The sequence below is a fragment of the Heloderma suspectum genome, chromosome 13, assembly GCF_057233095.1.
Source record: "Heloderma suspectum isolate Gila_16-S chromosome 13, 16-S_ref, whole genome shotgun sequence".
In the NCBI taxonomy this organism is placed as follows: domain Eukaryota; kingdom Metazoa; phylum Chordata; class Lepidosauria; order Squamata; family Helodermatidae; genus Heloderma; species Heloderma suspectum.
The window spans coordinates 17826657-17852171 of NC_139470.1; the positions used below are offsets into that span (position 1 = coordinate 17826657).

Below are 25515 nucleotides of genomic sequence, written 5' to 3' on the forward strand. Positions count from 1 at the left end.
ACGGGGGACGAGCCCATACACAAATAACTTCCATCTCTTGGCCAAGAAGACTCCCCCTGCCTGCTCTGACCAACGCTAACTCTCTAACAGCACTGCTACCTGTTTCTACACACACAACCAGATTTTAGGACTTTTATGTGCCCTGTTGGTTCCTTCGACATGTTTCTTGTACCCTCCGATGCGTCATAAATCAAACACGGGAAGGGGAGGGCACAGCACTCTTAGGAACACCAAGTCTCTCCCCCCCCCCCCCCCGTTACTTTATTTCCAAGACCACAGATCGGGGAAAAATAAACAATTTAGGGCATAATCCTATGCATGTTTAGAAAGAAACAAAAAGCCCTACAACTCCCAGTCAAGGACCTTTCAGGCTGTAAATCGATTTTAGGTTGTAAATCAAGATATGTTGGGTAACAAAACCCTTTAGTCAAAGCAAAAGAGTTTAGAAAGTTTATGTCCAATAGTCTATGCTTGATACAAATATTTGCTTTGTCCAGTCCTCCCCATTACATAGACCTAAAGGTTCTTCACCATCTATCTGTACACGGCATGGGTTTCACTTTGCAACAGCTTGCAGTCCACAACAGTGCTCAAATTATGGGTGAAGAGGTAGGAAGGACCTCAACAAATCCCACAAGCCTGGATTGGAATAACCCTGAGTTTGATACAGCAAAGCCTTCAAGCAAACTTATCCAGCTGTTAGAGTTGCACACATCCTGCCTGCCCCGACTGAGTGCAGCCAGGCTCACAGGCACCCCTCAGCACTATACCTCTCATGGTGCTCTCCTACAGTCCCCTGAGGGATGGGTCTGTCCATTCCATTCCCCTGAGAGGGGGCTGCCCCACAGCAGAGGCGGTAGGCATATAACTCTGTCCCTCGGCCTGCTCATCTCCACAGGTTTCAAACTGTATGGACTGCAAAGCAATGTGCTCGTTACGGAAATCTCTCCCTAGTGGCTGAAGATGTTACTACAGACTTCAAACACAAACACATTTAAGTTAAAGCTAATTAATGCATTTTAAAAACAAAATAACCCTGTAGTGCACAATCCCAGGGTCCCCTTAGCATGCATGCTAAGTTTCAGGCATCTAGGTTTCATGGTCTTGGCGCTATGGCACTGACAGACAGACACACATCCTCTTCTATTATTATAGAAATCTGTAACTTTAAAACCGTATTCAGCAGTATTTACTATCTGGCTTCTGGTGGTGGTGGTGGGGCATATGGATGCGTTTACATGACAATCAAGATGCATGGGACCGTAGCTCAGTGGTAGAGCTCCTGCTTTGCATGCAAAAGGTCCCAGGTTCGATCCCCAGTTTCTCCAGGTAGGGCGAGTAAAAATCCTGCCTGAATCCCTGGAAAGCTGCTGCCAGTCAGTGTTGACAATACTGGGCTAGCTGGGCCAATGGTCTGACTCGGTATAAGACCACTTTGTATTCTTACTTACAGATTTAAATTCAAGAGGCACTGCCACTGACCCCAAGGTGGTGTGAAACCCAAAGAACTCCAGCGCACAGATGCTAAATGTAAGAAGCTATGATATGCCACACGAGACCATTCTAGGCTGCATATAATGTTTTCTGTTATGGTTCTGTATAGCAGCATTTATTGACTGCAACTTATCATAGCAGGTGGGATCCTGCCCCCCCACCCCTGCCAAATATATAGTTATAAAGGTCAAAAATTTCCCTGGCATAAAAAAAAACATTTCTGGGAAGGTGTTAAGGCAGGGGTCAGCAACCTCAGGATCGTGGGCTAAATCCAGCCCTACTGGGGTCCAAGTCTGACCCTCCAGGTTTTCCCAATGGCTACACCCCTTTGAACATAGGAAGCTGCCTTATACCGAGTCGGACCCTTGGTCCCTCTAGCCCAGTATTGTCAACACTGACTGGCAGCAGCTCTCCAGAGATTCAGGCAAGATTCTTTCCTTACCCTACCTGGAGAAGCTGGGAATCGAGCCTGGTACCTTCTGCATGCAAAGCAGTTGCTCCGTCACACTGAGCTATGTGTGCCTTTCTCAGCCAGGAATGATGGGAGTTGCAATCCTATACATCTGGAGGGTACCAGGCTGAGGAAGGCGGCAATACGGGGGACGAGCCCATACACAAATAACTTCCATCTCTTGGCCATGGAAGTTATTTCCATGGCCTTTCATGGCTTCCCCACTTCTGCACAGTTCTTTTCCCCATTCAAAAAGGTTAAAATGCCTCTCCTAAGGCTGAGTTATTGACAGTAAGAGCTTTAGGCTAAAATATGCCGGTATTTTGGGCAGTTTTGGCCCCGCCCCTTTGACCTCGCCCACCACTAGAATCCAGGCCCCCCGAGAGCTTCTCGGAAACTGAATTCAGCTTTCCGTCTGAAAGATGTTCAACACCCCTGTATTAGGGCTAGCATTGGACTCACCTTCCTTTTGCTGAGCTAAAATGCCCACTTCTTTTGCAGAGGTGGTATCATCAGACTCTGCCAGCATTATAACAGGGGAAAAATAGGTAGCAGATCAGGTTTCTAGGAACATTAACTGGGAAGTGGAAGAGGAGAAGAGATTGGATGGGCCTTCCTTGCAACAAAACACACACACACACACACACACACACACACTCCTGACACCACATTTTATGAAAAAAGAGGGCAAAGGTGTCCCACTTTTAATTGCTAGGCTTGCAAAACCAGAGGCTATGCACAGCTCAGCTTTTTATTTGAAAGAAGAAAGCAAAAGAAAAGCAGGAGGGGGGGGATAGGGTTTTTTTTGGGGGGGACAAGTTTGTCATTTGTGCTTTTGCAAGCCCCAAAGGGAAATAAAGCCAAACTTCCTTCCATAATTGGTTCTGCTCTCAAGCCCCGTGAAGTCTGGGTGCAATGCAGGGGTGTGGTTGGTCGTTATTCAAAGAAACCGTTCTCAACAATGCTGAAAAAACACAAGCTCTCCCGCTCTGCTTTTTTTGAAGCTGAAGGATGCGAGATGTGGAACGCGGTGGCGGAAATGCATTGCCGAGATCTTAGCCAGCACAAGGCTGGAGAAGGTGCTGTATATGCTAACCGCTTTTCACGAGAGGATGATGGTCTCTACCACTAGCGCGGCTCCTGCCAAATAACTCAGCCAGTCGCCCAAGCTGTCCACCGCTCCCACCTCACACACGACACCCGCACGATAAGCAGGGCCGGCAGTGGTAGGCACTCTGCCCACACCCCGGCGGAGCATCCACCACTCTTCCCGCCAACCCGCTGAGCCGCCTCCCTTAAAGCGTGGCTGCCGGTTCACCTGCCTTCTCCAAGAGTGCGAGCAATGGCAGGAGAAAGGAGCGAAGACAGGAGCAAGGAGAGAGCAAGAGCAAGGAGCAGCAGCCTGTATTTGCTGTCCATCTCCCCCTTGGTGATGGTGCAGATGGGGTTCAGTGGGACAAGGGAAGCCGATGCACAGGAGCAGCAGCAACGAGGGGCTGACAGTCACGCTGGCCTTCAACTCAGAGAGCACCAGAAGCACCGAAAGGTAAAATAACTCTCCAAACCACTACAGGTGGTCTATTTTGCAATGTTCTCCCCTTGGCCATTTATTTATTTATTTACACCACGCCCATCTTTCTACCAGGAAATGGCACTAACAACAATAAAAGACAACTTTTAAAATACAAGCGTAATCAAAGCAACAACGGACCGAATGTATTAAAAACAGAACTGGAAAACACGTGCGCACGTGCAACAATAAAAGAATAAAAACAGCATCCAACCCAACAGGCTAGCTTACATGCCAAGGGCCTGCCTGAATAAAAAGGTGGAAGGATGGCGGACAGGGAGCCAACCTAGCTTCCCTTGGCAGGGAGTTCCACAGCCTGGGAGCTGCCACCGAGAAGGCCCTGTTTTGCATCCCCACCCAGCGTGCCTCTGATGGTGGCAGGCACACCCAGAGAAGGGCCTCCCCCAAAGAACTTCAGCTACTGGATGGTATAGAAATAAACAGATTTACAGCTCTCCCTGTTTGCAGCCTGAACACACTCTTAAATGTTTTAAATACCCAATTAATTTATTGTATAGCCCGCCTTTCCGCCAAAAAAATTAAGCTTGAAGTGGCTAACAATAAAATAAGGATTGAATACAAAATCTTAATTAAACCACAAACTGGTTGCAATCTGCCCAGAGAACATTAGTTACCGGGAGGATTAGAAACGTACTAGATAGATAACACAACTTAACAACAAATAAATAAATCAAACACATGCAATAAAACAAACAGATGTTTGTTTCCCTTGCAAAAGATTGTGCCCTAAAGCTGGGATTTTATTCTCCAACGGTTCATCCCCTCCAGCTAGTAGGTAAAACTACCCAACTTGGCGTCTATTGACTTTTTTTTTTAACCTAACACAGCGTCTAGATGTATCTTTGGCTTCGTTAATATGAAGATTGCCTAGCTGAGGTTTACTTTTGTTCTCCACCAAGCAAAGAACCTGCATAGTTCATCCAGGACGCAGGATGTTTTGCATTAACAAACAAATGTTATATTTTCGAAAGTGGAGGATCAACAGTTGTCTGCCACTTTCTTCTTCCCGGTGGTCCTACAGGTTGGCACTGAAACCTCAAACCATCACGTCACCAATCTGAATGTCTGCAAACCTTCCTCCTCCATATCATCTGAAGGCTCTGGCCATGTGGACACCCTGACTGCAACATCCAGTCAGCTCCCTGCCCCACACAACCCACTTTTTGTAACATCTTGATTGATGAAGAGATCTAGAACTCTCGAAAGCTGGCACATTTGGGGGGGGCTGATCTCTGAGTTGGCCTAATAAAGGTATTACATTGGATGGATTAAGGGCACAATCCTATGCACGTTTGGACAGAGAAAAGGCCTACAACTCCCAGCATTCCCCAGCTAGCATGGAGTTGTAGGACTTTTTTCTGTCTAAACATGCATAGGATTGCGCCCTTCATATAGTTACTCATTCTTAGTCGCATGGTAGGATATGGGAGAAGGGGGTTCTGCCCAAGGCTTCATGGCCAAAAAGGAAAGATTTGAAGAAAGTAGGAGAGGGCTACCAAATGCCTCACTATATAGAGACATTTTTTGTTGTTCAGTCGTTCAGTCGTGTCCGACTCTTCGTGACCCCATGGACCATAGCACGCCAGGCCTTCCTGTCCTGCGCTCTCTCCCGGAGCGTGCTCAAGTTCATATTCATTGCATCGGTGATGCTATCTAGCCATCTCATCCTCTGCTGTCCCCTTCTCCTTTTGCCTTCAGTCATATAGAGACATAACTTTCTCTTATTTACAGCCCCTTCTAAAGAAAGTGAAATACAGGGCTGTAAAGGAGAAATTGAGTTATTTATTACAATCATCCAATCCATATGTGACACAGAGGGTCGCGGTATTTGCGGTGAAAGCCACTAGTTGTAGAGCAAAGTTTTTGGGTGCCATCGGTATGAACTGTTATAAAGACTCAGAAATATGACTGTAAGGTGATTGATATGATCCTAAAGGTTCCTTTATGCTATATTATTGTTGCATATCCACCCTATTTTAACCTCAGTAAAGACTTGATATGTAATTTATAGCACAGGGAGCAATCCTATGGCCGCTAGACAGTGGCTAGACGGCCAAAGGATGTCTGTCTTTCCAGGAACCGACCTCCCTGCACTGCCACGCTGCCTCAGAGGCAGCGCGGAACAGCCTCAGCCTCCGCGCTCGCAAGAGGAGTGCGGAGCGGCTGGAAAGGGGCATGGCTGTGGGAGTTCCGGGGCAGGGAGAGCGTAGCTGCCTGTCGTACAGCAGCCCCCTTCCCCGCTCCGTCCTCCCGTGGCTAGACAGCCTCAAACGGCTGTCTAGCTGAAAAGCAGGGCAGGAGTAGCGTGGATGGAATGATCCCCTCCGTGCTTCTCCTGCCCTGATTTGGATAGGCAGTCGCCTCTGAGTTCAGAGGTGGCCACCTATCTAGATAGGATTGCTCCCTTAGTTGTTTTAACTTTATGTGTAAATTTTGACACTGTATAACAGCATTTTTAATTTTAATTTTGTATCTTTTGCAACGATCTTTGGATTGAGGAATAAACGTATTACTTACTCACTCATACTGTACCCTCTTATAAATCTAGGGAGAAGGACTTTGCGGCTGGTACTTTGGAGGGGAAGTGAGGTGTATACATTTCATTTTAACCATAATGTTTTTGTGCTGTTTTTAAATTGGTTTTTACTGTATTTTATCCAGTCATGTTTTTTAAATTGTGATGGCCTACGGCTTTGAATGATAAAGGTTCATTCATTTACTAGAAGAATTCTTACGAACTAGAAAAACTAGGACAAAGAAGCCAGTAAGATGCACTCAGCCAGAGCAGAAATCGCTTAGACATATTTTTAAGTATGGTCAATGGTATATAAGCTATTAATTAATTAAACAAACCAAGGGCTAGAGCATTCCATTTGTCCCTGACTTTTCTACAACATATGGGAGACTTGCCCGGTGGTCGCCGTAAAAATAACGGAGAGGAAATAGAGGCTAAATCAGTTCATTAAAGAATTACAGAATGGAAAAACAGCTGGATAACTGGTTACAGAAAGCAGCACAGGATTGAATTCTGTACTAATTAGGCCAGCAATACAGGTATAGGGAAGCTAGCATGGTGTAGCACAGGAGTGCACAAGGGCCACGCCCAATGCCAGCAGGACGTGCACACACCCCGTAGCGATTACAGCAGTTTTCCCCAACTTTGCACCCTCCAGATGTGTTGGACTACAGTTCCCATCACCGACCAATGCTGACTAGCGATAATACATTTATCCAATACAGTCCAATACATTTGGAGGGTGACACATTGGGGAAGACTGAGTTAGTGTGCCGGGCTAGGACCAGGGAGTCCTAGGTTCAAATTTCCACTAAGCCATGAAGCTCACTGGGTAATCTTGAGCCAGTCACAATCTCTCAGCCTGACCTACCCCACAGGGGTGTTGCTAGAATAAAATGGGGGCAGAGACAACCATATGTACCATCTGGAGCTCTTTAGAGTAAAAGGTAGAATAAAATGTGCAAGTTCGCTTGAGAGCGAGAGACCAACAACGTTCAAGGATTTACGCAAGACAAGTGAGCAACGTTCAAAGTGTTGCTACAAGAAATGTAAGTCTGTTTTTGTTTTTTCTTTAAAAGGCAGCTATTTCAAATATTTCGAGTGGGCTGGACCAAATAATACAGACCAAACAGGAAATATATCCCAACCTAAAAAAAAAATCAACTGGGATAAGCAAATAATGCCTTGATTCCAAGCTGAAAGTTTACTCATCTTCCTTCTGCTTCCATACCAAGAACAATTCAGATCAAAAAACCCAGGAACAACCCAGGTTCCACCCATGAGCCAGAACTGCTGGACAAAAAGAAAAGCTTTCCAGAAAACCACAAGTTAGCACGAAAGGCCTTTAAAGGAGATTAAAATGGAAGTGCCCCACTAAACACATGTTTGAGACAGAAACAGAGTCCAAAGGTATGAAAATTCTGTCTACACAGCAATTCAGTCCACCCATGGGTCGCGCAGGTATCTCTGTAGCAACAGCATAGAAGATTTTAAAACCAGAGCAACTAATCTTTGTCAAGCTTAAGATGGGTACAATGAAAACCCCCCGGTTGCTATCAAATTTCAGAAAGAGAGAGAGAGAGAGAGAGAGAGAGAGAGAGAATGAACAAACTGTAAACTGGTTCTTCGAGGCTCAAAGCTGACTCCATATTTTTACTGCATTTCTTCCAGTGCACCCCCGAGTCAAAATCTAAGCTAAAATATATGCTGAAACGCCACACCAGCTGCTGTCACGGTCCAAAAATGTTAGGATTTTAAAACTTAATTCCACCATGGTACAAAAGAGACATGCACACACATTCTTGTCAATCAGCCCCCAGGGGCAAAAGTGACAGGAGCCGGGGATGGGTTTCAGAAATGGTGCTGCATTTAAGGCCAATTCGAAAGTGGCATCCGACCAACACAGAAAGCATTTGCTGCATAAAAATCCACATGCAGCCCGTGTTCCACGCATGCATGTTATTTTGTTACATATAAAACATAGTATCATAGAATAGTAGGGTTGGAAGGGGCCTACAAGACCATTGAGTCCAACCCCCATAGTTTCATATGGATTTCAGAAATGGCGTTGCACTTGGGACTGCTTTGAGAATCGTAATCCGTCCAACACAAAAAGCACCTGCTGCATAAAAATCCACATGCAACGTCTGTCGCAAACATGCATGTTATTTTGCTACATATAAAACATAGTGGGAAGCCGCAAATGGAATGGAGAACCCCAGGCTGGTCTCTAGACAGAAGCGGATAATGAACAGAGTGCTGGGGCATTCAAACAAGAATCCTCGCTTGATTAAAGAAATCTTAGTTGATTAAGCAAACGAGCCTTAATTAAGTCTCGGTACATTTGTGCATGAATATAAGAATAGTTCTGAGGAAAAGAAGTCATTTGTCTTTGAATTTAGACCGGCTTCCCCAACCTGGTACCTCCAGATGTGGGAGCTGTGGTCCAACGCATGTGTCAGGCTGGGGAAGCCCGCTTTCAAGGATGCATACATGCACTTGTTGTTGTAGGCATCCCCTTTGTTAGAAGAGGCATTCCTTTGTTAGACGCATTAGAAGAGGCATTCCATTAGAAGAGGCGTTCCTGTGTGTTAGAAGAGGCATTCCCCTTCCTGTGTGTGAGAGCCTGAGAAGAGAAAGGCTTTTTCCAAGATGGAACACACCATCCATCATTTTTATCAGCAAGATCTTTAGGACCTGCTAGAGTGGCTCTTCTTCCCATGCCATCTGCGGCATGGACAACCGGCTGGGACGGAGAAAGAGGGCCTTCTCTGTGGCCACACCCAAACAATGGAACACTCTGCCTAGAGGAGGTCACTTCGCCTTCTCTGCTCACCCTCCACTGCTTGGTCAATAGGCTCAACATGTTCTGAAATACATGTGTACATTGGCTGCTGGGTCTGGCACTGGGTGGGGCTAACCAATGTGATCCCACACTCACCTGACACGTTCCTTGAGGGACACTGTATGAACCCACCACTGTGAGCCACCATAAGCATTTTTTTTAACAATGGAAGAGCAGGATATAGGTATGTTTGTACTTAATAAATTATTTCTTTTATTAAAAATTAACTTTAAAAAATCCTCTGCATAATTCTGGCGTGACCAGAAGGTAGAGCTGGATCTTCTGGTAGATCTGTGTGCTCTGCAGTAGATCAGCAAGGATTTCAGACTCCTAATTGTTTAACAACAACAGCAAAAAAATGACACACACCCCATTTTAACAGAAGGGATAAAATGAAGAGATCTCTGTGTGCGTGTGGCGGGGGCGTTAACCAGGAGCAGTTTTTTATGCAGAAGGACCCTAAGTTTCATTCAGTTTTGGTATTCTAAACAAATTCCTGGGCTCAGAAGTCAATCTAAGGGTATGTCTTTTGCACTGGGCTCTAGCCGGCAGATTGCTGAAGACTAGTAGGAAACCACGTAGATCCCACAAGCCTGAAGTCTGCCCACTCCGGGCTTAATAGGTTCAACACTGGGCATCAAAACTCAAATATGCATCCCCTGTGTCAAGAGGTTGTTGAACCTCTTTCAGCTGAATGGCTGAATTGCATCTCGGAGGAGCTCCCGGGTGCCACATTCCAGTGGCAGCCGGGGCCAAAGGTGGAATGGTTCAGGGCCAAACTACCAGCCTATTTTACCTGAAAGCTTTTACTGCCAGTAACTAAGTCTTAGGAAAGGCCTTTCAGCCTCTTAGAATGGGGAGGGGGAAAGCTGCACAAAAGCCATGAACCCACCAACTATCGGCAGTCCAGGGGGTGGGGAGCGGTGATGGCGGCAGGGGAAGGGGGTGCAGCCATCTGAGGAAACTTGGAGGGCCAGACTGGAAGCCCAGGTAGGCCGGATTTGGCTCATAGGCCTGAAGTTTAACACCCCTGTCCTACGCAATTAGAGTCACGGGAATGGAAACAGCACCATCCATGCGCATGAAGGTAAGATCTAAAGCAAGGAGCCTCGTATACACTCATTGTCTCCCTGTGTGATGTAGAAGCCTGATCACACAGGATTGTAAGTCACGCTGGGCACCTGATGGCGTAGAGCCCTCTCCTCGCTTCAGACCACTCCCTCTGTCATGTTCCTCTGTCCTCTTCCTTCTCAATCAACATACTGCAGGAAACAAGGCTTCAGGCTACGCTACTTTATGAGTAAATGACTCGCTTCTTTACAACTGCAGATTCTGGGAAACTCTCAGACTGCATAGAACCAGCTAATCCACACATCTACAAATATCAATAGAGGATACAAAGTGGAAGTTAGAGAAGGTGCCAGCAGCCTGGGCAACAACTTCTGAGCCAGATTAGCTTCGCAGGGATGTCCCTCCCTTAGGACATCTCAAGGCCGCACAGAAACCTCCGCCATTCACAGTCTTTTCTGCCATGTCTCCTTCAGCTTTGGACATTTCAAGTCTGTATGACTGTAGCCCGAATTGCCCTTTTTCTTTCTTTTCTTTTCTTTTCATTTCTTTTTTTTTTAAGTGCCAAGATTCTCCGGAGGTTGGATTTTGCACCCGAAACCAGTTTGCCTGCTTGTGCAAAATCATCACATGCACCAAGGCACTGATGGAAAGACATCAGACAAGAAATCGATGGTGGCCAAGCCAGCAAGAATCTAAATTTGACTAGGCCCTAATTAGCTGAGGATAAAAGGATGTTTTCAACATTCGCCCCCTCCAAGTTTCTCCCTGGATTTCAGAGTTCTGACATGGCAATCTTACCTATGTCTCTTTGTTGTTGTTCAGTCGTTCAGTCATGTCCGACTCTTCGTGACCCCATGGACCTTCCTGTCCTGCGCTCTCTCCCGGAGCGTGCTCAAGTTCATATTCATTGCATCCGTGATGCTATCTAGCCATCTCATCCTCTGCCGTCCCCTTCTCCTTTTGCCTTCAGTCTTTCCCAGCATCAGGGTCTTTTCCAGAGAGTTTTCTCTTCGCATTAGGTGGCCAAAATATTTCAGCTTCAGGTTCAGTATCTGTCCTTCCAATGAGCACTCAGGGTTGATTTCCTTGAGGATTGACTGATTTGACCTTCTTGCAGTCCAGGGGACTCGTAAGAGTCTTCTCCAGCACCACAGTTCGAAAGCATCAATTCTTCGGCGCTCAGCCTTCCTTATAGTCCAGCTCTCACAGCCATACATTACTACTGCGAAAACCATAGCTTTGATTAGACGGACCTTTGTCAGCAAGGTGATGTCTCTGCTTCTTACTATGCTGTCTAGGTTTGCCATAGCTTTCCTCCCAAGGAGCAAGCGTCTTTTAATTTCATGGCTACAGTCACCGTCTGCAGTGATCTTGGAGCCCAAGAAAGTAAAATCTGTCACTGCTTCCATTTCTTCCCCTTCTATATGCCAGGAAGTGATGGGGCCAGATGCCATGATCTTCGTTTTTTTAATGTTGAGTTTCAAACCAGCTTTTGCACTCTCCTCTTTCACCCTCAACAAGAGGCTCTTTAGATCCTCTTCGCTTTCTGCCATTAGGGTGGTGTCGTCTGCATATCAGATCCAGCGAATGTTGGCGATTTGATCTCTAGTTCCTCTGCCTTGTCGAAACCCAGCTTGTACTTCCGGTAGTTCTCGGTTCGCATACTGCTGAAGCCTAGCTTGTAGGATTTTGAGCATCGCCTTGCTGGCATGTGAAATGAGCGCAATTGTGAGGTAGTTTGAACACTCTTTGGCGTTGCCCTTCTTTGGAATTGGAATGTAAACTGACCTTTTCCAGTCTTGCGGCCATTGTTGAGTGTTCCAAATTTGTTGGCATATTGAATGCAGCACTTTAACAGCATCATCTTTTAGGATTTTAAATAGCTCTGCTGGAATACTGTCATCTCCGCTAATCCCACCATGTTCAGTGGGACTGACTCCCACGTAACTGGTATAGGATTGTAGCCTAAATTATCTGGGGTGAAATCCAACCTCATCCCTACTTAGAGTAGACCCACTGAAATGAACAGGTCTTAAGTTAGTCATGACTAACTTAAGTCCCGTTCATTTCAATGGGTCTACTGTACGTAGGACTTAGGTTGGATTTCACCCCTGGTTTTGCTTCTGAAGTGGAACTGATGCCTTTGAAATTCTCCACCATTCCACTTTTTTAATGTACTTTGTATACAGCATTGATACATGCAGTGCTGGCCACATCTTTTTAATCCCCTAATGTCTGCTTCCCTCCCTCTACTGATGTGCACCAATGCATCGATCAAACATAGGGGAAAGCCCCCCCCCCATTTTGATGCGATTATACGCATGCTTAGATCAAGGTTTGGTGTTGTGCTTTATCAATGCCCACAAGTGCATGTGAAGAGACTTGATGCGATCATACATGCAACCACAAGCCAGATTTGATGGTCGTTAGGAGCAGCAATGTTTTATTGTTTAATGTAAATCAGTAATGTAGGAAGTGGGGAAATGGATGCAAATCAGCTGAAAAGCTGAAATGACCGGCACATGCCTGAATTCCAGAGTTACGTTTTAGAAATTAAACCTTTTTAATTTAACGGGGAAGTACTGTTCACAGAACACATAATTAGACTATTGAAGTTTCTGCCACAAGGTGAAGTGACCGCCACCAACTTACAGTGGCTTTAATTTAAGCAAACTTGTGGATGATAAGGCTACCAAAGACTACTTGTCATGATGGCGATATGCTGCCTCCAAGATCAAGGGCTGTATGCCTCTGAACACCAGTTGCTGGGGAACCACACTGGGAAAAGACGATTACCCTCAGGTCCTTCTTATCAGTTTCTCTCTGTGGGAAACAGGCTGGTCAGAGGAAGAGGAGAGCCAAAGCAGGGCCATTCCACCAGCCCTGCTGAAAGTCTGGTTTTTTTCCTCTTCCCTCCCTGTCCCTTCTTCCTTGTCTGTCGTGTCTTTTTAGATTGTAAGCCTGCAAGCAGGGGGCTGTTCTGTTTTACGGACTGCACATACATAGCTCGAGGAGCCTTTTTGGCTGAGGAGAGGGATAAAAAAGTACTTTGAATAAATAAACAAAGAGAGTGTTCTAGGCTAGACTGGCTTTTGGTCTGATGCATCAGGGCTCTCGTATCCAGGATCTTTGGATCCAGGAGGCGGATGAGGAAGGTGTAGAGCTGATATTGGCCCCAGTCTGGATCCTTTCACAGCAACTAGACATGCCTCACAATACCACTCTTGGGAGAACAATAGTACTGCCCCCATGCCCTCCTTGTGAGCTGCACATAGGCCAGGGTTAGGGAACCTTGTTCAGCCAGAGGGCCATATTCTCTGACAGCTTAACCTCCCACAGGGTTGCAAAAAAGCCTCCCGTTAGCTCCAGTGGGAGGCTTTTTTCAAGCTCAGTTGTTGAGTGGGTGGGTGTGAGCGTGAATGAATAAATGAACGGCAGTGTGTATGTATATGAGCGAGTGTGTGTGTCTGTGCGTGCACGCGCAAAGCGGCTGAAGCCAAAAGTGAGCGGTGGGGCCACCTGACACAGGCACACATACAGATACACACAGACACACACACGGGCACACACACTCTCTCTCCCTTGTACACCACCATTTGTTTATTCATTCACACTCACACAACCCCTGCTCAACAAATGGGTTTGAAAAAAGCCTCCCATTGGACCTAAGGTGTGGGGATGATTTTCAGTGACAAGATTACAGCAGGCAAAGAGGGAAGGGTTTTTACCCCGGGGTGTGGAACCTCTTTCAGCAGGCGGGCTGAATTCAATTTGGGAAAAGCTCTCAGGGGCTGCATTCAAGGGGTGGGTTGAGCCAAAGGCAAAATGGGCGGGGCCAAAAAAATATACTGGCCTATTGTAGCTTAAAGCTCTTACGGCCAGTTACTAGGCCGTTAAGACAGACAGTTCAACCTTTTAGAATGGGGAAAAAGCTAAACAAAAGCTGGAAAACCACCAAGCAATTGGTGTCGGGGCGAAGGCCATTGGGGACATCAGGAGGGCCGGATTTGGTCCCTGGGCCAGAGGTTCCCCACCCCTGGTTTAACCCTTCCCTCTTCTGTTGCCACTCCCCTGAAAACCTCCCTCCAGCAACAATTAGCCTTGGGGGGAAAAAACCTTCCAGTGTCACCATGAAAGCTTTTAAAGAGCTTAATTACTGCCCCAGGGCGAGGTGTTGTAGGGAAGCCACAGGGCAAATAGGGAGGCCTCGGGAGTCACAGGCTCTCCAGTTCCTGCCATAGGCATCTGGATGGCCACTGTGGCAAATAGGACGCTAGCCTACACAGGCCTTTGGTCTGATCCAACAGCCTGTGTTTATGAATCCACCAAGAGCGGAATGCAGGACACAGCAAACCTTTGGGACAATAAATGGAACTGAACGGCAGGGGAAAGCCACTCTTTTTGAGGTAGGGATGGGCAAACTCACCACGGTCCAGGTCGCATACCGCTCGCCAGACCCCCACTGGCTACCTGGCCCTGCACGCCAGATGCAGCAAATCGCCGGGAAGTCCGCGAGCACATGGTGCGCAGCCGCCCAATCCCTTGCCAAGCAGCCATTTTGCGTAAAAATGGCAGCTTGGCCTTTTCATAAAGGCCAGTTTTTTTGTGAAGGCCAGTTTTATGCAAATGGCGGCCGTAAAGAGGCCATTTACGCCTGCAATCTTGCGTAAATGGTCGCTTTATGGCTGCCATTTACATAAAACTGGCCTTCACAAAAATGTCCAAGCTGCCATTTTGCAGCTCAGCGAGGGATCAGGGATCCCTGCGCTCGTCCAAATCGGCGTGTGCCAAGTCAGGTAAGCACTGGGATCTGCAGACTGGTGTCTGGGGGGCCAAGCCAGTGATTTCTCGCCAGAACTCGAAGCCCAGCTGGATGCCCGCAACATCCCCATCCTGAGAGGAATAAAACCACATGACCAACGTTGTTCGAAGCTTCAGATGCTAGGGGGAAGGCAGCAAAGATGGCAGTAGGAGGGATAGGCTCTGGAACCTCTCTGCTCTGACTTTGCAACAGCTCTGGTGCTACTCTGAAGCAAGGAAACCAAGAACCCCTCCAGTGCTTGGCCCCAAACCACAGCTTCTGCTGCTGACAAAGTCTGTTGGCAGATTCTCCTGGAAAGCTGCTCTCTATCTCCAAGCAGATCTGGCATTTTCTCCCGGTCTCTGAAACAGGATTCCAGATAAAATGGACAGGGCAGAGATTTTGGAAACCCAGCCTTTGTTTATCTGTACTGATAATGCCCGTAATCTTGGCTACTGCTCCTTCAGCTAAATAAACGCCTGTTGCCTGGAACGATCACAGTGTTTGCACGGGAAAGGCTCGCGCTTCTATTAACGTTTCGCTCTCCCGGCACCCCCCAACGTGGTGCCCTCCAGATGTTTTGAACAAAACCCATTCTGGCCTGGGATGATGGGAGTTGCAGTCCAACACATCTGGAGGGCGCCACATCTGGGAAAGCTGCCGATTCATTTATTTCATCTATCGGAAGTTCAGGATCTGGGAAAAGATCTACAGAATTCTACCCATTTTCATGAAAGGGACAGTGTGTGCGAAAAAGTCAAGTGCTGTGGACCCAGTTCTAACTTGCAAGGATATGCATATCTGCATTTAGGGGGTGGGGAGACTAGGGATGTTGGGGGGATCTGTCCAGGGGGTGAAGCTCGCTGAGCCTTCATCAACTCGGCCACCCGGACTTCGGCTCTCTTTCCGGTGAGCTGGCCCGACTCAAACTGTAGCAAGACAGACTAACTCGCTGATTTCCGGTTTTGCTTTGAAAAATGTGTGTAAAGCTATTTGTGTAAACTGAGGCTGCAATTTGCGCAAATTACGTCAATTTCAGCCAGAATTTGTGCAAATGGCTTTTCACCCCCACCCCACCCGCCAAACAGAAAAAGTTCCCAGATTTCGGGACCAACCTTCCAGCTCAGCTTGCTAATGCAAGCCAAGTCAGGAGCACCACGGGAATCCATTGGGCCCAAAAGGGGCCAGATATTCCAGCAACGGAGATCCCTCAGGGAGACACACAGCTCTTCACGACATGCTGGAAGGAGAGAGAGGGAGCTACAAAAACCCTGCCTCAAGTCACATTCAGGGCTAGCGAGGCTTTTCCAGACCCAAGCCCAATATCCCCCCCCCACAAATCTGTGTTGCTCATCTTTGCCCTGCTCTCTTTAACTACCCCCCCCGATACATACATACAAGTATAGCAAGAGGACCCCTCTCATACCATGTATACCTGGCTCATTCCCATACTGCAGGGAGGCAGGGCACAGGGTCTAGGGATGTCAGAGTAATCCTCAACAGAACCAAATGAGTTTGGATTTTCATGAACCCAACCTGCAGATTTTGCAGCAGACTGGCTTTTCCCGTCGGGTGGATTCCACAAACGTGTAGACCATTTTTCTAACTTCCCTGAATTTTGCATAAATTTCATTGTAGAAAAATACACAAAATTAAAAAACCCAGCCAGAAATGCACATTTCCCCCATAGGCTAAAGTGTGAAAATGTGCATTTGGGGGGAATTTGTACATTTCCGTATGTACGAATTTATGCAAATGTGCATTTGCGCAAATTCAGAGAAACCCCCCCCCCCCCGCCGATTCCGTCGGTGGGCGGATGACGGAATGAAAGGCACCTGACAATCCACGAAACACAGATGGGATGGAGTTGACACAATCCATACATCCCTAGAGGGGACAAGGAGCAGGAAGAAGGAGAAGCGGATGAGGCTGTTTATCACCAAGAAGCAGAGAACAAGTTTGACAATGGGAAACTAACTCAGCGGCAAGGCACACGCAGAAATTGGCAAAGGCTCAGTACCTGGCATCTCCAGTTAAAAAGCATCTCAAGATAGAAGGGCTGGAAGGACCGTAACTCAGTGGTGGAGCAAATGCTTTACATGCAGAGAAGGTCCCAGATTCGATTCCCAGCATCTCCAGGCAGGCCTGGGAAGGAATCCTGCCTCAAAACCTGGAGAGTGACTGTCAGTCCGTGTTGACAATACCGGGCTAAACAGACCAATGATCTGACTCAGTATAGGGCAGCTTCCTATTTATTTTTATTTTATTTATTACATTACTATCCTACCTTTATTCCTCCAAGGAACCCAAGGTGGCTTATGTGGTCTTCCTCCTCTCCTTTTTATCCTCACAACAACCTTGTGAGATAGCTTAGGACGAGAGTCAGGGACTGGCCCAAAGTTACCCAGTGAGCTTCACAGTCAAGTGGGGACTAGAACCCAGATCTCTTGAGTCCCGGTCCAACACTCTAACCATTACACCACACTGGCTCTTCCTACGGTCCTAAGTTCTTGGTTGTTTGATTTCCAAAATTTGTATACTGCCAGTTAACAGCATCCTCTGGACACAGAGTTGTACACAGTGAACACAATCAAAAGGAATCCTAAAAATCAAACCAAAGAATAAATAATGAGTACAAAACTACATAAATAAAAATAATTTCTGCTGACTTCTCACAACAGGATGACCCTACTGGTAGTGGTGGATTTCGCCTCTTCTGCTTCCGAAGTTTGAGGCAACTTTATGCTTTCTTAGCCGTACAAGTTAAGTTACTGTTTTTGTCAATATTTAGCTTTGCTGTAATGGCTTTTCTTATTTCTTGTCTTTGTTTTGTTGTGACATATGGCTGAAACCCCCTTCATGGATCACTGCCTTGTTGTGGCGAAGGGGCTTGCGTAATTCAGTGAAGCCATAAGCTATGCCATACAGGGCCAACCAAGACGGACAGGTCATGGCAGAGAGTTCTGACAAACTGTGGTCCACTGGAGAAGGAAATGGCAACCCACTCCAGTATTCTTGCCAAGAAAACCCCATGGAACATATCACAAGGCTAAAAGATATGACGCCAGAAGATGAGCCCCTCAGGTCAGAAGGTGTCCAATATACTACTGGGGAAGAGCAGAGGGTATTTCCAAGTAGCACCAGAAAGAGTGAAGAGGCTGGGCCAAAGCCGAAGAGACACTCAGCTGTGGATGTGTCTGGTGGTGAAAAGAAAATCCGATGCTATAAAGAACAATAATGTTTAGGAACCTGGAATGTAAGGTCAATGAATCAAGGTAAGCTGGAGGTGGTCAAACATGAGATGGCAAGATTGAACATCAACACCTTGGGAATCAGCGAACTAAAATGGACAAGCATGGGCGAATTTAATTCAGGTGACCATTCTATCTACTACTGTGGGCAAGAATCCCTTAGAAGAAATGGAGTAGCACTCATAGTCAACAAAAGGGTGGGAAAAGCAGTACTGGGGTACAATCTCAAAAACGATAGAATGATCTCAGTACGAATCCAAGGAAAACCATTCAACATCACAGTAATTCAAGTCTACGCCCCAACCACTGAGGCCGAAGAAGCTGAGGTTGATCGGTTCTATGAAGACCTACAACACCTTCTAGAACTTACACCAAAAAAAGATGTCCTCTTCATCATAGGGGATTGGAATGCTAAAGTAGGAAGTCAAGTCAAATCACTGGGATAACAGGCAAGCATGGCCTTGGTGTACAAAATGAAGCAGGACAAAGGCTAATAGAGTTTTGCCAAGAGAACACGCTGATCATAGCAAACACTCTTTTCCAACAGCACAAGAGGCGACTCTACACATGGACATCACCAGATGGTCAAGATCGAAATCAGATTATGTCCTTTGCAGCCAAAGATGGAGAAGTTCTGTACAGTCAGTAAAAACAAGACCTGGAGCTGACTGTGGCTCAGATCATGAGCTGCTTCTTGCAAAATTTCGGCTTAAATTGAAGAACGTCGGGAAAACCACTAAACCATTCAGGTATGACCTAAAACATATCCCTCATGAATACACAGTGGAGGTGAGGAATAGATTTAAGGGATTAGACCTGATAGACAGAGTGCCTGAGGAACTATGGACGGAGGTCCGTAACATTGTTCAGGAGGGAGCAACGAAATCCATCCCAAAGAAAAAGAAATGCAAGAAAGCAAAGTGGGTGTCTGATGAGGCTTTACAAGTAGCTGAGGAAAGAAGGGAAGCGAAAAGCAAGGGAGAAAGGGGAAGATATATCTAACTGAATGCAGAGTTCCAAAGAATAGCAAGGAGAGACAAGAAGGCCTTCTTAAATGAACAATGCAAAGAAATTGAGGAAAACAACAGAATGGGAAAGACTACAGATCTCTTCAAGAAAATTGGAGATATGAAGGGAACGTTTTGTGCAAAGACGGGCATGATAAAGGACAATGAAGGCAGGGACCTAATAGATGAGATTAAGTAGAGGTGGCAAGAATACACAGAAGAACTATACAGGAAAGATCTTAATGTTCCTGATAGCCATGATAGTGTGGTCACTGAACTTGACCCAGACGTCCTAGAGAATGAAGTCAAGTGGGCCTTAGGAAGCATTACTAACAACAAAGCAAGCGGAGATGACAATCTTCCAGCTGAGCTATTTAAAATCCTAAAAGATGATGCTGTTAAAGTGCTGCACTCAATATGCCAACATATTTGGAACACTCAACAGTGGCCACAAGACTGGAAAAGGTCAGTTTACGTTCCAATTCCAAAGAAGGGCAATGCCAAAGAGTGTTCAAACTACCATACAATTGCACTCATTTCACATGCCAGCAAGGTGATGCTCAAAATCCTACAAGCTAGGCTTCAGCAGTATGTGAACCGAGAACTACCGGAAGTACAAGCTGGGTTTCAAAGAGGCAGAGGAACTAGAGATCAAATCGCCAACATTCACTGGATCATGGAGAAAGCAAGAGAATTCCAGAAAAACGTCTATTTCTGCTTCATTGACTACGCTAAAGCCTTTGATTGTGTGGATCACAACAAACTGTGGCAAATTCTTAAAGAGATGGGAGTACCAGACCATCTTACCTGTCTCCTGAGAAACCTGTACGAGGGTCAAGAAGCAACAGTAAGAACCAGACATGGAACAACCGAGTGGTTCAAAATTGGGAAAGGAGTACGACAAGGCTGCATATTGTCGCCCTGCTTATTTAATTTATATGCAGAGTACATCATGAGAAACGCCGGGTTGGATGAATCACAGGTCGGAATTAAGATTGCTGGGAGAATTATCAACAACCTCAGATACACAGACGATACCACCCTAATGGCAGAAAGCGAAGAGGATCTCAAGAGCCTTTTGTTGAAGGTGAAAGAGGAGAGTGCAAAAGCTGGTCTGAAACTCAACATTAAAAAAACGAAGATCGTGGCATCTGGCCCCATCACTTCCTGCCATATAGAAGGGGAAGAAATGGAAGCAGTGACAGATTTTATTTTCTTGGACTCCAAGATCACCACAGACGGTGACTGTAGCCATGAAATTAAAAGACGCTTGCTCCTTGGGAGGAAAGCTATGGCAAACCTAGACAGCATAGTAAGAAGCAGAGACATCACCTTGCCGACAAAGGTCCGTCTAATCAAAGCTATGGTTTTCCCAGTAGTAATGTATGACTGTGAGAGCTGGACTATAAGGAAGGCTGAGCGCCCAAGAATTGATGCTTTCGAACTGTGGTGCTGGAGAAGACTCTTACGAGTCCCCTGGACTGCAAGGAGGTCAAATCAGTCCATCCTAAAGGAAATCAACCCTGAGTGCTCATTGGAAGGACAGATAATGAAGCTGAAGCTCCAATATTTTGGCCACCTAATGCGAAGAGAAAACTCCCTGGAAAAGACCCTGATGCTGGGAAAGACCGAAGGCAAAAGGAGAAGGGGACGTCAGAGGATGAGATGGCTAGATAGCATCACCGATGCAATGAATATGAACCTGAGCACACTCCGGGAGAGAGCGGAGGACAGGAAGGCCTGGCGTGCTATGGTCCATGGGGTCACGAAGAGTCGGACACGACTTGACGACTGAACAACAACAACAAATGGCTGAAACAATAAGGATTAAGTAGCTGAGTGAAAAGGAGACCAGAAACAGCAAAACATTAAAACAGCTGCCACAAATACACACACACACACACACACACGCACACACACACAGAAGCTCTTTAAATGACTCAAAATGCTTGGGAGAATAAGACCCTAACCTGGGTGCCAGGTAAGCCCCTTTCAGAAAGGCAACCAAGGTGCCACCAAAAAGGCCTTTTCTCTGGTAGCCATTCACCGTACTTCTTATTTTCGTATAACAGCAATCCTTCTTGATTACTCAGTCCAGTGTCCTGAGCTGATCACTCAGTCCATTGATCAATCCTTCCCCCATAAATAAAAATAAAAATAATTGGAAACATAAGTAGAAAAGGAAAAATAACTCATATTTTAATAGCTTCTTTTTTTTAATGCTGGCATCATCAAAACCAACACCTCATGATGATAATCATGAGGCCTAGGCCATGCTGCTGAGAAAAGCCCCTTTAAACTGACATTTGGGGGGGGGGGATTACTAGACTGTACCAGTGTTGTATTATGAAAATCACAGGCCCTACATCTCAGCCTCCTAGCCTCTTCGATAACCTGGCCCTGGTCAAAACGGCTACAAATCTCTGCCAGGAAAAAAAGCAAACCAATCAAGGCCAGGCAGGGCCAAGCATAGGTTTTCTCAACTGTTCTGCAAATGTGGACCACTTGAATGGACCTGGTGGGCCATTGGTGGGCCACAGACCGCTCTTCAAGAGCCTTTGATGTAAGTTAATCTCAAATTGTGCAGAGAATTCGTTTCTGTGAGGGAGTGGTGGGGGAAGAGCTGGCATGGAAAGGAATGAATGAAGTCAGTTATCACACGCCCTGGCTCCATTTGTTTGACCAGCCAAGCTAAGAAGCTGTTGATTCCCCATGAAACCAAATTTTAAACGCATGTGACAAGTGTCATGTTTCCAGGGGTGGGTGGGGAGGGAAGAGCTGGAAAACACACACAAAGAACCGTCTATCTTTGCAAAGTTGTGCCTGCTCCATTCTCCTCAACAATTTCACTTGAAATTCTGAGTGGTAGAGAGGGAGTCCTGCAGAGAAGAGCCAGACAGTTTGTTGCCCAGTGGCACCCCTGGCACTGACAGAGAAAGAAAGTGCATTTCAAACAGGACAGAAAAAACATTCGTTTTCTTAAGACCAGTCAATGCAAGTCATGTGTATCGGTACCACCTGTGGTCTGCTGACCATATAATTCCAACTCCTGGTCTAAGCTACTTAAGGAGGAAAGAAGGGTTGCAAGTTCTGGATAAGCTGGAAACTATTAAATAAAAAGAGGACTCCGCTGGTGGGTGAGGGACTACAAATGGGTCTTACACCAAGCTAAAGCAAGGGTGCGGAACCTTAAGTTGGGGGACCAAATCCGGCCCTCTGAGGTTCCCAGAAAGCCATGCCCACTCCTGCTGTCTCCACTCCCTTTCTCCCTGGCCACCGATTGTTTGGTAGTTCCCCGGTTACTCCCCTGCAATTCTAAAAGATTGCTTCGCTACTAGCAGTAAAAGCTTTAAGCTGGAAGATGCTGGCATTTTGGCCACACCCATTTTGCCTTTGACTCGACCCATTTTGCCTTCAACCCTGCCCACCACTGTAACACGGCCCCCACAAGAGATTCTCCAAAAGGGAATTCGGCCCTCCAGCTGAAAAACGTTCTGTACCCCTGAGCTAAGGGAGTTCGTACTTGTGGTCCTACCACTGCTTTTGTTTGCTTGGGCTTCTTTTTGGAAAGAGGAAGAAAAAGAATGCCAGTTGTGGTATAGGGATTAGCACCTTAGGCCAAGAAACCCAGGTTCAAAGGCCCAGAGGCACGAACCCACATTGGGTGACCTGTGGCCTGTCGCTGTCCTGTTCCACAGGGTTGTTGTAAAGGTATGTGGGGAGGGGAGAGAAGAGAACCTTTCATGTCACCATGAGCTCCTTGGGGGAAAGGCAGAAGAAATATGAAAAAGAAAATAAAGGAAGACCAGGTGCAGAAGACAAGTGTTTCTTTTTCTTTTAATCAGAAAAGATGCCAGGTGTTGATTTTTGACCCTGGTATGAGAACCTGCAGCTGCACAAATTCTCCCTTCTACATAATGCTTAGCAATATGGGAGAAGCATAAAAATTAGAGGTATGTCTCTGTCCTCCTTTGCGATTCTAAAGGGGGAAAAAAGAGCCAATGACTGGGTTCACACAACACACTAACCCACATTCAGTGCTTGAGTGTGGGTTGTTGTTGAACCATGGGTTGTTTGTTGAACTAGTTGTTTGCATATTGTCTGAATCCAGGACATTTTCTGCAGGGTGGCTCATTAACCATTCAGTGTGGCTTATTTTTCTTGAACAAGCCACCTTGAGAACCCATGGCTTGTTGTTGGGTTGTTCAGGGTGGTTTTCCTGACCACCAATCACTGGCTTGTTTCCTGGCTTTTGTGCCCTTTCCCCCTGTTCTGAAATGTCTCTCCTACACTTAGTTACGAGTAGTAAAAGCTTTAAGCTAAAATATGCTGGTAGCTTGGTCCCGCCCCTTTTGTCTTTGGCCACACCCACCTCTGGAATGCGCCACCTGAGAGCTTCTCCAAAATGTAATCTGCCCCCTGGGTTGGAGGAGGTTCAACATCCCTGTTAATTTTTTTTTTTTTTTTAAAGAAACCGAGTTCTGATAAAGCCAAGTTTGATAGACCATGGTTGGTCACTCAAGGAATGCTTTCTGAAATAGCAATGTTTTCAGGAGGCACCGAAAGCAACACAACGTTGGCACCTGCCTGATCTCCTAAGACAGGGAATTCCATAGCAAGTGGGCCACCACACTGAAGGCTCTTTTCCTGGTGGACTCCAATCAGGCCATGGGTCCATGTGGAACCACCAGAAACATGCCCTCTGATGATCTCAGTGACCAGGCAAGTTGGTAAGGGAGAAAGTGCTCTCCCAGGTATCTTGGTCCTAAGTTGTTTATATCAGCTGTCTCGATCAGGCCTAGTATCTTAATGAAACTATTTTAGCTGTTTAAATTGTTTCAAATTTTGTATGTTAATAAGTTTATACTGTATTTTATTATCTTGTTTGTGGTTTGTTATTTTGGTGAAGCACCCAGAGAGCTTCAGCTATTGGGTGGTATAGAAATGAAATTAATAATAATTATTATTATTTATTTTATATATGTATATAATCTGTCTTTCTTTATAAAAGTGATATAAAATGGAAACAAGCAGAAGAAACAGCAACACCCAAGGTTGTTAAAGATCTTAAGCCAGTCTTCGCCAACCAGCACCCTCCAGATGTGGTCGGACTTCAACTCCCATAACCCTCAGCCAGCCTCCCCATGTTGGTTGGGGATTATGGGAGTTGTAGTCCATCACACCTGGAGGGTGACAGGCTAAAGGTATGATGACCACCTTGTCGCATGGCTGCCACTCTAACCAACCCACCCCCATTCATGTCTTAAACTGCTTAGGGATTTTATTATATCAAGAGGTATGTAAGCATTACAAATAAATACATAAATAAAAGACAGGCTACAGTTAGGGTCCAAACCACAGCAGGTCTCAAGCTGGTTACCCGAGAGATGTCAAGAGGTGATTCAGACCGTACGTCACCCCCCTATTTTAGCCAAAGGTGGGAAATCACCCATCCACACCAGCCAGTGATGCCTTCCTTGCACCCATGGGCGGAAGTAAGTGAGGTGGTATTCCCAGACCATTGTAAAAGACTCCAGATGAGGCAGACTTGCAAGGCTGTAACCACAAGAGACTGGGTGTGTGTGTGTGCACAATCCCCTCACCAAGTTTTCCAGACCCCTTTTCTGAACTTCTTTTTAACCTCACTTTAAAAACAAAACACACACAAATGAAAGCATCCAGCCCTTTTACTTGTGGCAACATCATGGAAAAACGGCAGCCATTCTTTTCTTGAACCACTCACTAAGTAAACCGGCTCCTGCCTGCCACTGTCATGGCTGATGAGCGTAAACGCACTAGGATAACCTTCTTGTATACTAGGACCTTCTTGTACATTTTCAGTAATATTTATAGAAGTTACGTAACTAATACATAATGACCTTCCCTGCCACCCAACACACACACACACACACACACACACACACACACACAATATCTTGTTTAGAACAGGAATAGGCAACCTTTGGGGGCTTTTGGGCACATTTGGCAATTTGAGAAACTGTCCAAGGTGCCATCACAAAATGGCTGCCATAGGAGGTGTGGCAAAGGACAAGTAACCTGCCCAAAAGACTGAGAACAAGGCAGAAGTAGGGTCTGAGCCCCAACACACTAAACTCCTCCTTTGTACCAACAGTTCCCAGGGTCATGGAAGGCAAACTCTTTCTCTTCCCCACTCTCCTCTACCAGGCAACTCATTCCCACTAAGAAAAATTGGGCTAGGGCATCTCAGCCGATACCAAGAAAGGTGTCCAGGTTCACACTGCTGCAATAGGTACCACACTGCCTACCTCTGGTTTACACTAATCCCCCGATAAAAAAAAAGCCTCTCACCCATGCACATAGAGATTATAATATAATAAATTGTTTGTTAGCCTCAATAAAAACTCTACTTTCAGAGGCTTTTAATACTGAACACTACGAGGAAAATTGATTTCCTCCCCCCAGTGCATCCCATCATTTCTTGTTTAGTTTTATGAGGAACAATTAGAT

At 46.1% G+C, this 25515-nt stretch overlaps 1 protein-coding gene across 10 annotated transcripts in view; it reads right to left on the reverse strand.

Moving 5' to 3' along the window:
* Positions 1-25515, reverse strand: part of HIC2 (HIC ZBTB transcriptional repressor 2) — a 142890-nt gene that overhangs the window by 82956 nt on the left and 34419 nt on the right. Inside the window, exon 1 of one of the 10 annotated variants that reach the window (XM_084819631.1) lies at positions 15884-19518. The exons of the other annotated variants lie outside the window; for them this stretch is intronic. The gene's annotated coding sequence lies outside the window, so the exon portion shown is untranslated. Of the gene's footprint in view, positions 1-15883; positions 19519-25515 lie in introns of those variants that run through there. 10 annotated transcript variants of the gene reach the window in all.